The sequence below is a fragment of the Chionomys nivalis genome, chromosome 18, assembly GCF_950005125.1.
Source record: "Chionomys nivalis chromosome 18, mChiNiv1.1, whole genome shotgun sequence".
In the NCBI taxonomy this organism is placed as follows: Eukaryota; Metazoa; Chordata; class Mammalia; order Rodentia; family Cricetidae; genus Chionomys; species Chionomys nivalis.
Window position 1 is genome coordinate 14,908,833 of NC_080103.1, and position 16,141 is coordinate 14,924,973.

Genomic DNA, 16,141 nt, shown 5'->3' on the forward strand with positions numbered 1-16,141 from the left:
CATAAACACACAGACAGACAGACAGACACATACTCCACAAAGTAAGAAAACCTGGGATCTACCTCTTGCTGTTAGTAACTGGCACCACTTTACAAAGCCCCAGGGAATTTTTTTAAAAAGTACATTGTTATCTCTTCAAGTTACTGTTACAGTTCTAGATGACAGCAAAAATATAGTGCAGGTAAAGGGATGACATATTGCCTTACACACTAAGAAGCTGGAACACACTTTCTATCTCACTCTTGGTCCTCTATCTCTAGACCTGCTAGACTCATCAGGCTGTCAACAGAGAAGCTGCAACACACCTGGCTAGACACAGCAGGGGGCCTGTACAGCTTTTCCACGTGGGAGACTGCAGTCCCAGTGTGGGACTCCCGTGTCCCTGGTACAGCATTACAAGTGAAAGGAAAGGGAGAAACTGGACTAGACATGCAAGGAAGAAGTTCATCTGAAGACGGGGGCAAAGGTAGTGCATCATTCTGTGCGCTTTGTCATCTTGACATCTTCTTTGGTGAGATACCGATTTTAAAATTTCACCCAATTTTTAGCTGGAATGCCTGTTCTCTCGCTAAGTTCCCAGAATTCCTCATGCTGTAGACAGGAGTCTATTATCAGTCTTTGCTCTGTAAAGATTATCATCCTAATGTGTACCTTTTATTCACCCCACCCCCCCCACTTTGAGACAGAGTCTCTCTAATACCTCTGCCTGGTCTCAAACTCACAGAGACCTGTTGAAAGAAGGTTTCTGTCCTGTCCGGGCCCACAGCTGCTCAGCCCCAAAGAAACACACAGAGGCCTACATTAATAATAAACTGGTTGGCCTATTAGCTCAGGCTTCTTATTAATTAATTCTTACATCTTAAATCAGCCCATTATTCTTGTCTATGTTAGCCATGTGGCTTGGTACCTTTTATCAGCAAGGCATTCTCACCTTGTTTCCTATGCATCTGGGTTATGAATGTAGATTGAACTTTTCTTCTTCCCAGAATTCTCCTGTTCTGGTTGTCCTGCCTATACTTCCTGCCTGGCTACTGGCTACTGGCCAATCGGCATTTTATTAAAATGCAAATAACAAATCTTTATGGGTACAAGACCATTGTCCAACAGCAGAGACCTACCTGGCTCTGCTTCCCAAGCACTGGCATTAAAGGTGTGTGTGTGCCACTATGCCCAGCTTTTTGTCATGTTCTTAACAATAACTTTCCAAAAATAACTGCTTTTAATTTTGAGACTTCTGCTGTCATATATAAGGAATCTTTGCCTAACTTCAGGTTACAAAGATTTTTTCCCCCCAGTTTTTTCTTTTTAAAGTGTACCTTTTAGGATTTAAATTTAGGACATGTCTGCACCTGGCAGCACCAATTTACTTCAAAAAAGGATGATGGGCATCAAAGAACCCCAGAGTTTGCTTTCAATATGATAAAGCTAGCCATTTGGGCAAGAAACTGACCTTGCCTTGACTGCTGACAGCTTGACAGTTTTGACAAACAAGACACAAGAAAAGGCAACTGCCAAACTTTGCCAAGACGAGGAAGGCCAGTCCTTCAAAAGTCTTGCATCACAGAAAAGTCTGTCAGATATTCTAACCTGTGGGTCAAAGATGGATGCCACAATGCTTCAAGATGTGAAAGTTAGCCAGTAAGAGGCTAGAGCTAATGGGCCAGGCAGTGTTTAAACAAATACAGTTTCCATGTAGTTATTTTGGGTATAAACTAGCCAAGCAGCTGGGCTGCAGGAAGCAGCCTACCGCACTCCTTATTACAACAGCAGGACTTCTGGGTAGAGAGACAAACTGCGAGGAAAAATCTAGACACGATTTTACCAGCAAACTCAGAGCAAGTTGGACATGCTATAATAAGAAGAGGCAACCGAGCCGCATGGCAAAACATATATTTAAAAAACGGGTTAATAAAGTTATAAGAGTTAGTTGGAGAAAAGTCTAAGCTATAGCCAAGCTTTCCTAATTAATAATAAGTGTCCATGTCACTATTTGTGTGCTGGCCATTGCAATAAAAAAGTACTGTTATACTTCTAAACTCATTTTTTTTCAAACTTTTCTTGGTTATTCTATATCCCTGTAATCAGAAACAGCCTGTCAATTTTTATTTTTAAAAAAGGCTATTAGAATTTTGACTAGAGTGTCATATAATCAACACATTAAGTTTGAGGAGAATAAATATCAAGTTTCCAAAACCTTGGACATTCATTTAGGTCTTCCTTCAGCAAAGATTCTAATTTTCAGTGTGTAGTTTTTTAATATTTATCAATATTTGCCCATTAATATTCTATATCTTTATGCTATTTATATGTGGTATTAATTTTTAACTTCTTATGGCTCACTGCTAATATATACAATTAATTTGAACACACTAAGCCTGTATCTTCAGCCTTGCTAAATTCATTCATTAGTTTTAGTTATTCTTTAGTAAGATCTATAGGATTTTTCTATATGGATTATCTCATTCTCTCTTTAAAACAGTCTTATTTCTTCCTTTCTAGTCTGGGTGTCTTTTTGTTTCTTTTTTCTTGCCTGACAGCACTGACTAGCATCTCTAGTACAATGCTAAATAGAAATGAAGAAAGCAGATGTTTTTGTCTTGTTATTGATCTTTGGAAACCAAATACCCTTTTCAATATGATGTTAATTGTTTTTTCTTATGTGTTCCTTTATCAAGCTGAGGAAGTTTTCTTCTATTCCAGGTATTTATTTCTCAAGCTGGCTGATGTGGGAGAGTCTTCTGTTTTGTGTTGATTTCATTGGTTAAATAAAGAAACTGCCTTGGCCCTTTAATAGGACAGAAAATTAGGTAGGCCGAGTAAACAGAACAGAATGCTGAGAGAAAGTAGCCGAGTCAGTCAGTTGCAATGATTCTCCTCTCCGAGGCAGACGCAGGTTAAGAATCTCCTTGGTAAGCCACCAGCTCGTGGTGCTACACAGATTATTAGAAGTGGGTTGATCAAGATGTGAGAATTAGCCAATAAGAGGCTAGAACTAATGGGCCAAGCAGTGTTTAAAAGAATGCAGTTTCCGTGTAATTATTTCGGGTAAAGCTAGCCAGTGCGGGAGCCGGATGGCCCGCTGCTCCTCACTACAGCTGGCCCTCATTTTACAAAACTGATTTCTAATTTATGCTACCTGTTAACATCTTACATACCAGTTAGCATTATTTCAGTTCCTTTCCTTCACTACCCCAGCATTTACATTTAAAACCACTTCAAATTTTATTTAATAATAGTAAACAACTTGATAATATATTGATAATAGCATATTATATAAAATTAGTTTATGGACAAAATTTTAAATTTAAAAAAAAGGTAAGTGCAAAGACATTACTATAATCAAGTGGTGAACACTCATTTTCCCTATTCATTTTAAAATCATCTAATAGACCATTAAAAGTAAAGAGATAAACAATGTGCATATCCTAGCAGGATACTAAGTAGCACCACTGAGAAGGAGTGAACTGCTGATAACTGTAACATGAACCACTCTGATAAAATGTCCCATACCATATGATTCAAAGTAATCAGTTTCTAAAACAGGCAATGCACAGTGACAGAAAGCAGAGCTGTTTGGGTGTGGATAGAAGTGACTGCAAAACCAAGGTGGAGATGTATTCTCTACACTTGGGTCTCACCCCTGGGGCTGGGTTTGGAAAAATACACTGTCAGGTGCTCCCCTCGGTGTGTGAGCATTACAGAGGACTAATACAAACTAAAATGGTCAGCAGATGATAGAATTTCATGGAACCACTGTGGAGTATGTGGTTTACCACTGAACAAAAACATCATCACACAGAACATGACTAGATTAAACGTGGTAGTGGTTATCCAGTCTCAAGAATCTAATAAAATGCCAGTGAACCACTCACTGAAAATACTTCAATAAAGACTGACAAAGTTTAAAGGCAAAGATTTTGTTGATGTCACCTAGTACAATTTGTGTTATAGCTCCCTCTACTGTAGCAAAAGGGACTGACAAGGTATTCTGAAGTACATAATTTTGAGAGTGAAGATATCTAACACTGTAACATGTGCTAGAAGGATCAACAACTGAAAACCATGGTTCCAGTACTCCAGAGACTGGAGACTAACCTACATGGATACGGCAGTTAAGTGATGGTTTTGTCACCTGACATCATGGTGTGGCAGCTGTTCTGTCAGCAGGTAGTTTCTTGATTCTTAATTGCTTCCACCAATGCTTTAACAAAGCACGGGCATCAGTGGTTTATCAAAGTGATCCCTATAGACCAGCAGCTGTGAGAATCACCTGTGAACTTGCTAGCACTGCAAACTCTTAAGCTCCACTCTAGACCTATTAGTAAGAAGTCCTGGGGATGAATCATTTGAGACGACTTAGATTCATGCTCCAGCTTTAGAGCCACTTCTGTAGGTCTCCTACACGTTTAACTTCTAACAAGAGTTATATTATTTTAGTACTCCTTCTTCAGCTCATCTGAACCTTCAACTCTACTGAAAACAGTCCCACAGATGACTCCCTGATTTTCACGGTTGATCCCGGCGTCCAGTTTTATCAATTCTTCTACTGATTATTAGTCACTGCGAGCACTGGTTTTGAATCTAGCATTAAGCCACAGCCAGGGAGTGTGACTGGACAAGTGATGAACAGATGCTTAAAAGAAATCCCACACTAGCTCAGAACTAAGCTAGTTATTTATTTGGGAGTAAACTCACAAATCAGGATTCCCTGCTTGAACGGTGGATGAAGATCAAATCCAAAGAATCCAAACAAGCAGTTGGCAAAGAGGAGCAAGCAGAAGGAGAAAGGGGACTGATGCAGGTTCTGCGTCCGCATATATAAGAGGCCACACCCCAGTAGGTGGGTAATTACAAGCTGCAGGTCTTTCTACAGCACCTCCCCCTTTTGTTTAAATAAGAGAGTTCTAAGCCTAATATAAAATTAAATACAATAAAAACAAATATCCCATTCTAACTAGCTTAAGTCTTGTATAATAAATAACTTGGCCATGTCATGAGAGGAAAGTAACCCCATCGAAGATCCGAGAAGGAAAATAATATTACTTGAGTAAGTATGAAGTGCAATCAAGCAACTTCCAAAATGTGCAACTAATGACAGAAACAACTGGCTACCTGGGCAATCACCCAAAGTCTCATCTGCAATGTTGAAGCAACCAACTTTGGCTAAGGCCTACAATAACTGACAGACCATTTTCAAAGGCAAGAAATTTTTCAAAACCATCTTACCCTGTCTTGACAAAATTTGACAGTGCTGCTTATCCATTTCTAGATACTTATGTATTTTGTCAGTGGTTGAGGCATGGACATTTCTTTGCCCACGGGCCAGTTTTGCCAAGAAGAAAACAAGCTCCAAGTGGAGTGTCTTCGGTGCTCAACATTCGCTCAAGAATAGATCAGTGTTGCCAGGAGCAATTGAGTCTCACGTCAACAGAACTCTAAGTTATATAAATGCCATTTCCTACAGGTCTTTGAGGTGGTTGAAGATTATCTATCTATACAGAATATAATCTCTATGTATCTAAAGAACCTGATTAGTCTAACTATAACAAACATAGATGACTATTGATCTATAATTCTTAATACCTATATAACTTAAAGACTAAGACAATAAACAACTGTGCAATAAATGAAGATAATGACCTCAAAATGTAAACAATGTATAAGTATCTTGATCAGAGGTTGAAATGTACATTGCAATATGATAAATATATATCAATATATAAAAAATATTTTAAACAGAGGTAGAAGCATGCATGCATACAATATTCAATATAATTTAACTTTGTATCAACATATAAGAATCTATACCAATGTAATTGTCTATAAATAATAACTCACAAGTATTCACTCCATTACTCACTATTATTATTAGTGTGAGTAAGCTCATACCAATCTATTATCCCATCCAATCCCCCCCCTTTTTGAGAAATAGATAGTTATTTATTTAGGAGTAAATTCACAAATCAGGATTCTCTACTTGAACGGTGGATGGAGATCAAATCCAAATAATCCGAATGAGCAGTTGGCAAAAAAAAAGCAAGGGGAAGGAGAAAAAGGGATGTACGCAGGTTCTGCATCCGTGTATATAGTATAAGAGGCCACATCCCAGTAGGTGGGTATAAGCTTCAGGTAATGAATACAGTTTCTGTGTGGCTATTTCAGGGCTAAGCTAGCCAAGCAGCTGGAACAAACAAGCGGGCCCTCTCCCTATAACAATTGGTGCACCAACGTGGTCAACTAAGTCCATGTAAAACCTGAGAGGGCTTGAAAAAGGAATTCTAGGGGAAAAAAAAAACAGTTTAACACAGCTTTTTACTGTTTACTGGTGATGTGCCGTAGCTCCTTTAAGAGAGATTTTCCTGATACAGCCATAGCAGTAAAAAAGTTGTGCGTTTTAAAATGTGGCTTCCTGGTGAGCCGTGCCGCCAGCACGAATTCAGACTATGGAGCATTTCCATGGCATTTGTGGGCTCAGGAGTTTGTGTGTCCACTTAGGGTCAGGAGGAAAGTAGCTGAGATCATGCCCATGGTTCAGCACTCCCCACCAGGGCAGGCAGCAGGATCAGGTCTACTAGGCTTGCAAAGGCTGGAGAGCATGGCGGATTCCCGCCGCCATATACAGACATGTTTCTAGGCTGTGCAGTGCTCTGCGTGGCAGATTTAGCTGTTACTCAAAATAAAGTGTGTGGGGGGGGGAGTTATATGCTGCATGATGTTACCCAGAGTTTAGGTGGTGAGGATGGATCCCACCCAGCAGTCATAGAGCTGAGGTGAACAGTATTTAAAGCCATATTTAAAGCCTGAGAGAGGCAGAGCCAACACCCAGGGTCAGTGAGACCAAGCTGCTTAGCATTTTAAGAAACACTTCTGATGAAAAAAGAATTACAGATACATAGTAGGACAGATTCAAATAAAAAAGACCTATAAATGGGTCAGTGTTGGATAAATGTACATAGGCTTGGGAGAGAGAAGAAAAAGAGTATAGAGAGTTAAAAAGTAAATTGTTTTAAAAAAAGGTCTTTAAAGAGACAAAGTACAGACATAAATTAAAAGGAGTAAAAAAATAATAAGCCACATAAAAATGGAAAAGTCACAGAGAATCTGGATTCTGTATATTATTGTGTTTTATTTACATTTTTTGACTGTGAAGGAGCTAAGTACAGAGAAACATTTCATTGTATGGGCTGCTAAGCTAAACCAGCATGTATATTATAAAGGTATCTTGACTTCAGAATTTGGGGTACCCTCATCCATTGCTGGTGGGACTGCAAACTTGTGCAACCACTTTGGAAATCAGTGTGGCGGTTTCTCAGAAAAATTGGGATCAACCTACCCCTGGACCCAGCAATACCACTCTTGGGAATATACCCAAGAAATGCCCTATCATACAACAAAAGTATATGTTCAACTATGTTCATAGCAGCATTGTTTGTAATAGCCAGAACCTGGAAACAACCGAGATGCCCTTCAATGGAAGAATGGATGAAGAAAGTATGGAATATATACATATTAGAGTACTACTCAGCAGTAAAAAACAATGACTTCTTGAATTTTGCATGCAAATGGACAGAAATAGAAAACACTATCCTGAGTGAGGTAAGCCAGACCCAAAAAGAGGAACATGGGATGTACTCACTCATATTTGGTTTCTAGCCATAAATAAAGGACATTGAGCCTATAATTCGTGATCCTAGAGAAGCTAAATAAGAAGGTGAACCCAAAGAAAAACATATAGACATCCTCCTGGATATTAACCTTCATCAGGCGATGAAAGGAGATAGAGACAGAGTCCCACATTGGAGCACCAGACTACAACCCCAAGGTCCAAACCAGGAACAGAAGGAGAGAGAGCACGAGCAAGGAACTCAGGGCCATGAGGGGTGCACCCACATACTGAGACAATGGGGATGTCCTTTCGGGTACTCACCAAGGCCAGCTGGACTGGGTCTGAAAAAGCATGGGATAAAACCGGACTCACTGAACATAGTGGACAATGAGGACTGCTGAGAAGTCAAGAACAATGGCACTGGGTTTTGATCCTACTGCACATACTGGCTTTGTGGGAGCCTAGGCTGTTTGGATGTTCACCTTAATAGACCTGGAAGGAGGTGGGAGGTCCTTGGACTCCCCACAGGGCAGGGAACTCTGACTGCTCTTAGAGCTGATGAGAGAGGGGGAGTTGATTGGGGGAGGGATATGGGAGGCGGTGGCGGGGAAGAGACAGAAATCTTTAATAAATAAATAAATTAATTAAAAAAATAAAGTACATGAATAAATAAAAGAGAGAGAAAAAAATTACTTTGCCCAACTGGTAACTGAGATGAACCTAGCAAACAGGATACACCATGAAAGACCTGATTAACAGTAGGAAACAGTTTGGAGAGAAAAAAACTACGTCCATATTCCCAAATATTGTCTATAAATGTTTATTCACATTTAAAGGGGGATATGATATAGATATGAGTAATTTACATTGGTATGGATCTTGGTTTATTAATACAAATTTAAGGTCAATCTTGTTATATGTATATTTCTGCCTTCGATTAAGGTGTTGTGTTTGTGTAGTTCATTTAAAATGTAATGTATAATTAAGAAATATAGATTGTTAATAAATAATCATCTATAATAGTCAAGCTTGTAGTCATGTTAGTTAGATTTTCTAGATGTATAGAGATATATTTCAGTTAAATAGGTATTCTTCAAATCTTTCAGAGACCTTCAGAATATGGCATTTAAATGTTTTAAAAATTTAGGACTTTTCACGACAGAGAGACATATTCGCTCCTGGCAGCACCAGCTACTTCAAGAGGAAGATGGGCATTGAAGAGGCTTCTTATGGAGTTTGCTAGCCATGTGGGCAAGAAACTGCTCTTGCCTGGACTGCTTGATTAGACACGCAGTACCCACAAAAAGATGACTGCTGAACTTGCCTAAAAGTGAGATGATCCTTCGGGGTTCCTGCTTCATGAAAGAGTCTGCGAGACATTCTGCAGGACACAGAAGAAAGTGATTGAACTGCCTTTGAAATTTCCTGCTTCATGGAAAGGGTTGCTGGATACTATGGGCCTGTAGGCTGAAGATGGCTGCCCCAACAGTACAGAAAAACTTTGGGTGACTGTCCAGGCAGTGAGATGTCTCTGTCATTTCTAGAGTTTTAGAAGTTGCTTACAATGCACTTACTGTTTATTTAGGTAATATATCCTTCTGGAGTCTTTGATGGAGTTGAAGAATAGTTATTATTATAGTTTTCCTCAGTGATGATAAAAGATAAAGTAGAGATAAATATGGTAACTGTAGTTCTTGCTTGATACCTGTTTTGTTATAAAAGCCTTCCTTTCTGTTTAAACAGAAAAGTGGAAATAGTGTAGGAGGACCTTCTTTCTATGTGTTGCTTACATTGGTTAATGAATAAAGAAACTGCTTTGGGCCTGGTGATAGGGCAGAACTTAGGTAGGTAGGGAGACAGAACTGAATGCTGGGTGGAGGAAAGCAGAGTCAGAGAAGCCATGGATCATCCGCCTGAGACGGACGCCGGTTAGAATCTTTCCCGGTAAGCCACAGTGATGTCGCAGTACACAGATTAATAGAAATGGGTTAAATCGAAGAATTAGCCAATAAGAAACTACAGCTAATGGGCCAAGCAGTGTTTTAATGAATACAACTTCTGTGTGGTTATTTCGGAGCTAATCTAGCCAGGTGGCTGGAACAAACAAGTGGGCCCTCTCCCCACAACAAGGGAAAGACATGACTACTGTCCTCTTAATGCTACTCCTGCTTTTGTAAGACCTTATAACAATAGCTGACGTTGTTTTCAGCTGTCCCCTGGAAGTCAAGTGACTCAGGTCTTCATCTGGAATAGATTAAATATTAAAGCTGTACGTTCAAGCCTCAGTGTATAAAATAATAAACAAAATATAGAAAAATCTTATCTATTCCAGGGAATTTATATTCTAATTTGATAATGTTTAGAAAATTATTTTATAAGCTGTATGTGATGGCATATGCATGCCTTAAATCCCAGCACTCGGGAGGCAGAAGCAGAATCTTTTTGAGTTCGAGGTCAGTCTGGTCTACAGAGCAAGTCCTAGGACAGTTAAGGGCACATAAAGAAACCCTCTTTTGAAAAACAAATAAACAAAAACAAAACAACAAAAAAGAAAATATGTTATGTTAAAAGGCAGGTACTATAGAGAAAAGTAGGTTTAAAAGAGGGTATAAAAGAACTTAAAATAGGAGCCAAAACAATCAGATAATATCTTAAAAGTATAATTGGAAGTGATAAAATCACACAATTAAAAATTATGTAAGTGGGGGCTGAAGAGATGGCTCAGTGGTTAAGACCATTGGCTGCTCTTCCAGAGGACCCAGGTTCAATTCCCAAAACCTGGGTCCTCTGCAAAAAAGATGGCAGCTAACAACTGTCTTTAACTCCAGTTCTAGGGGATCCAGTACCTTCACACAGACATACACACAGGCAAACCACCAATGCACATAAACAAACAAACAAATGAATGAATCTTTTTAAAAATTATGTAAGTAACCAGACATGCAAACACTCAACTCCTACCTCACATAACAGAGCACAGACTTATTGAACAGATTCAACACTCGTTTTACTGAGTGCCATGTGGTAGACTATAGAAGAGAGGAATTCAGGAGACCCTTGGTTGTGAAACTTAATTCTGCTGGTAGAACCAAATAAAGTCAACATATCTGTATTATGAAGGAACACTGCAAATAAGACAGAGCAGAGGTAGGAAAGCAAATAATGGGGATACAGATGGCACGCATGGCATGTCTTCATAAGCAGGCTATCAATACAGCAACTGTAAGTTAGGAAGAGTGGAGGAGAGACGTTAGGATAAAATGACTACAGGACTACTCTCCATGGCACCGACTTCGACACACTGCTGCATGGAAACAACAGCCAACACAGACCAGGCACTTAGCAATAAGAACCTGTTAGATAAAGTGCTTCACATTTTACATCTTTTCTATACTTTGATGATTTAGACTTAAAAAAAAAGAAACAAACCCAGAGTGAAAATCTAATTCAAGAGCAAAGAAGTGAAAGCAATGGCCCCAGCAGGGAGCAACAATTTAAAGGGTGGGGAAACTCTGAGAGTGTCACCCCAGTGTTTCCCAGTAACTTCAGTTAGCATTGTAACCTGTACTCTTAACCTCTCGGAAAGAGTTAAACGACTCATTCTGGTGAATTTATTTAAAGCGCTTGAGATTCAAATACTAGAAGACTGACTTTTAGACATGGAGACTTACAAACTTGTTGCCCCGGAGACTGACTTTATTATCAGTGGCAGCAGACACAACAGAGCAAATTTGCCAATAACTTTGCTGCCTTGCTTCCTTTAACAATAAATTTAGTAAGAAGATGTTTTCCCACTAACCTCTGATTTCTCTTAGCTCCTTGATGCTGGATATATATGAACTCAGAAAAACTGGTTGAGAGGTAACCTCAATGTGTATGTTTTTTCTATCAAATATCCAAATAAATGTTAACTGAGCTGCAATTCAATGAAAGCCTAACTCATCACCACCAACAAAACCAAAAAATAACAGGAACTAACAATCACTGGTCATTAATATCAATGTTCTAAATTTGCCTATAAAAAAACAAAGGCTAACAGAATAGATACGAAAACGAGATCCATCCTTCTGCTGCATACAAGAAAAACATCTCAACTTCAAAGACAGACATTACCGCAGAATAAAGGATTGAGAAAAAACACACCATCTTACAGTATGACAAATATTCCTAAACCAGAGCTGCTAATTAACAGTTGAAAGCAAGACACTGAAAGGCTGATTAGAAGCAGTAGGCAGGCTGGTGTTTACTAGGACTTTGACTCTGGGCAGTGGGTGAGGACATTGTTATTTTGTCCTGATGAGGAATCTCATGTGTCAGTATCAAGGTTTTTTTTTCCTATGAGCTAATGAACTTCCCCAAAGGAAGTCTTTTTAACAGTGCCTATTGCCTCAAAGTCCAGAGCCTCTATAGCTGAGGTTTCTCTCATCAGAAATCTTCTTCCATTCAGATGGACAGAGATTAGGCAGGGTGGAAATAAGAGTCTAATATTCCCATATAAACATTCCCTACCCCCACTTTCAATTTTTGAAAGTGCCCATCATTTATCAATTCATCTGCTTGTTCAAATTTACTCCCCCAATACAGTTACTTAGCTTTCTCTGCTCTGCTTTGTCTTTTAAACATATATTGTCAGAAGTTGTCTCTGCCCTCTATTACCTCACTAGCTAGTGTTCTACAGTCATTTAGTCATTTTAATGGCTTTCAAGAAAGTATAAATAAATAAATTGTGTTTAGTTGGCCAAACTGAACTGAAATAACTTGTTAGGTAAAGACAACTTTAAAGGATTATACAGATACCTTCTTATTCTTCATTCTCAGTCTATGGAAATTCTCTTTTGAACTGCCTCTTCAAAATATTTATTAAAAGTAATTATTTTTTTTATATTTTTGTATTTTTATATTTTTGTATTTCTTCTTAAACTCTTATCACAATCTTCATAATTACCCACACTGGGAATGTTAACTCTATCTTTTTTTTCCCCTTCTTACTGAATCTCCCTGCACTGAACCACTCAATATCAGACTGGTAACCCCAGCACGATATTCCACCATCAGCTTCGTGCTGTGGAATCCTGTAAACTGTGAATATGTGTTGTCCTCATTGGTTGATAAGTAAAGCTGCTTTGGCCTATGGCAAGGAGGGCGGGAAATCCAAGCAGAGATAGAGGTGAAGAAGGGCAGAGGCTAGGAGATGCCAGTCAGCCGCTCAGGAAGCAAGCCATGTAGAAAATAAGGTAATACCACGGCCACGTGGCAATACATAGATTAATAGAAATGGGTTAATTTAATGTAGAGCTAGCTAGTAATAAATCTGAGCCACTGGCCAACATTTGTAAGTAATATTAAGCCTCTGAGTGGTTATTCAGGAACTGCCAGGTGGAAGAGAAACCTCCATGTACAATTTCATGGCTGATCCCAAACACCAATTCATCTGATTTCAGCATCAACTCTGGTTAAAATACCCCACTTCCATTACAGCTCCTTCATGGTTTTCAAGTTAAACAACTATTTTTCCTTCAAAAGACTATATTTTGTTAATGGCTCTCTTATAAAAATTAATATATGTGGGGTTTGTTGACATACTGAATGTATTTTATATTCATAGAGTATGAGAATTTTAAGAAAAGAAGTGTTAAAGGATCTACTGACTTTAACTGATAATACTGATGATTATACGGTCTTCTGTTAAACCATCAACACACATAATAAATAATGTAGGACTACTGAAGAAAACAAAACAGCATAGAGCCCTTTGAATTTTCAGGGAAAAAAGCCATCACAAGTTAATTCACAGGACAGCTTCCATGGGGAAATACGAAAGGTAAAATGGCCCTTAATTCACTATGTCACTGCCATGTCAATCAGTTGCCACCTGTAGTAGTTAAAACACTAACTGCTGTCTTCTTCCCTGTTCCCACATCCATCCTTCCTCCATCTCAACCATCCCATTCCCCCAAGTTCCCCTCAATCCTCCCCTTCTCCCTTCTCTCTCCCCATCTCCTCTTCCCCCCACCCCGACCCCCATGCTCCCAACTTTTGCCCAGCAATCTTATCTACTTCCAATATCCAGGAGGATAAATATATGTTTTTCTTTGGGTTCACCTTCTTATTTAGTTTCTCTAGGATCGTGAACTATAGGCTCAATGTCTTTTGTTTATGACTACAATCCACTAATGAGTGAGTACATACCATATTCATCTTTTTGGGTCTGGGTTATCTCACTCAGTAAAGTGTTTTCTATTTCCATCCATTTGCATGCAAAATTCAAGGTGTCATTGTTTTTACAGCTGAGTAGAATTCTAATGTGTATATGTGCCACACCTTCTTTATCCATTCTTCCATTGAGGGACACCTAGGTTGTTTCCAGGTTCTGGCTATTACAAATAGTGCTGCTATGAACATAGTTGAACAAATGCTTTTGTAATATGATTGGGCAACTCTTGGGTATATTCCCAAGAGTGGAATTGCTAGATTCTGAGGTAGGTTGACTCCCAGTTTCCTGAGAGACTGCCACACTGATTTCCAAAGTGGTTGTAAAAGTTTGCATTCCCACCAGCAAGGATGAGAGCTGAAGCAAAAGAGAGAGAAGGCCATTGTAGCTTCTGAGAAGCATAAAAGAAACCACAACTAGCATCTTCTATTGTCTCTACTGTCACATCTGATTCAGGCAAAGGATGCTGGTAAGCCTAGAAAGACTGCTGCAAAAAGATCTCTCCTCAGATAGCTTATTATTATACAATCTTAGGACCAACCTATGTGCTAACCCCAAAGCACCAATGATAACTGAATTGCTATCATGACCTCTTTACAGAGCAGGATGAGGAACAAACATCATTTATAATATTAATCAAAAAAATACTTAAGTGAAACCCAACAATTAGAAAATAATCTGGAAAATAATTGAGGAATAATCTTCATAGAAACTAATCCAAATACATAAAAACGTGTTAATTTTGCAAAAGACTAAAATCTGTCTGGAAAGGTTTTCTTATACACACACACACACACACACACACACACACACATTAAAGGTGACTAAAGAGATATGAAAACTAGCCCAGTGGTGGTTGTGGCACATGCCCTTAATCCCAGTGCTCAGGAGGCAGAGGCAGAGGCAGGTGGATATCTATGAGTTCAAGACCAGCCTGGTCTACAGAGCAAGTTCCAGGACAGGTTCCAAAGCTATAGAGAAACCCTGTCTCTAGAAACAAACAAAACAAAACAAAAAGAGAAAGAAATGAGAACTAAATACAGTAAAACTGTATCTTAAACTGAGATTTAAAAAAACCTAAAATATTTTTTGAAATAATAGAAGAAAAATTTAGATGGAATATATGTCATACCACAGAACTGTATGACTGTTAAATCTTCTGAATATGAAAACTGAATTGTGACCATGTAGAATAACCTTTTCTTCTTATTTAAATATTTTTTCATTTTTATTGAAAAAAATTTCCCATCACATAATATACTCTAATTACAGTTTCCCTCCCTCCACTCCTACCAGTTCCTCCCCACCTCCCTCATATCCAGATCCATCCATTCTTGAAAGCTAGGCTGAAATACCAAATGCTGGTAACTAACCCTCAAATTATCCAGAGAACAGTGTTGTTTTTAAATGAGGAAAACTACGTGTATGTATGTGTATATGGAAAGGCAAACCGAGATGGCTTTGATGAGAGGTAGCAAGAGAAACAAGGGGCAAAGGGCTGAGGATATAGATCAGAGTCGAATGTTTGCCAAACCTGTGTTAACAAGGCTCTGGGTTTGATACCCAGTAGTGTGTGTGTGTGTGTGTGTGTGTGTGTGTGTGTGTGTGTGTGTGTGTGTGTCATGTAGGAGCTAGGGAGGAAGAGAAAGGGAAGCTCTACCACAACCTGTGTCAAATTCCACAGCTTTACATGTAAAGCACAAAAATTTACTGTGAATGTTCATTTAGCCAGGATACATCACTGAATAACTAAAGCTGTCACTCTGTCTTAAGGTCCAGTGCTCTTACAACTATTTGATACAGGTACAGGCCTAAGTACACAGGACATACAGACACAAGGAAGACCCAGAGGTGGGAAACTCATGGCCAGGGCAGACGTTCTGAGCTATCTGGAATAATGAAGACATGGAAAGGAGTAGAACGAAGCAACAAGAAAAGAGAAGCACACAGCATACTGATGTATTAAAAGGAAAAGCAGAAACAGCACTAATTTAGAGACTAAAAAACATTGGAAAACATTAAGACTAGTATTCATAAAAGAAAAATTCAATATGGATGAATATGATAACCCACGGTTCCGCTCTAACATACCAGACGTAAGTGAACCCTATTTACATCAGAGTACAGCAGGACACATGTCCTTTGTGCATCCCAGTGGCTGAGTGATGATGGGCAGTAAACATGTGCTAGGCAAAAGACGTGTTTTTAAATCATCCATGTGTAATACACAAGAAACATAAACATGAAATTCGGCTACTGGTGATATAAAGACATAATTGTTTTGCATGCCTTTAAGAAAGCATACATATGTAATTAATAACCCC

At 38.9% G+C, this 16,141-nt stretch overlaps 1 protein-coding gene across 3 annotated transcripts in view; it reads right to left on the reverse strand.

Annotated features, from left to right (window-relative positions):
* Man1a2 (mannosidase alpha class 1A member 2) overlaps positions 1–16,141 on the reverse strand; it is a 139,706-nt gene that overhangs the window by 19,157 nt on the left and 104,408 nt on the right. The window lies entirely within an intron of this gene.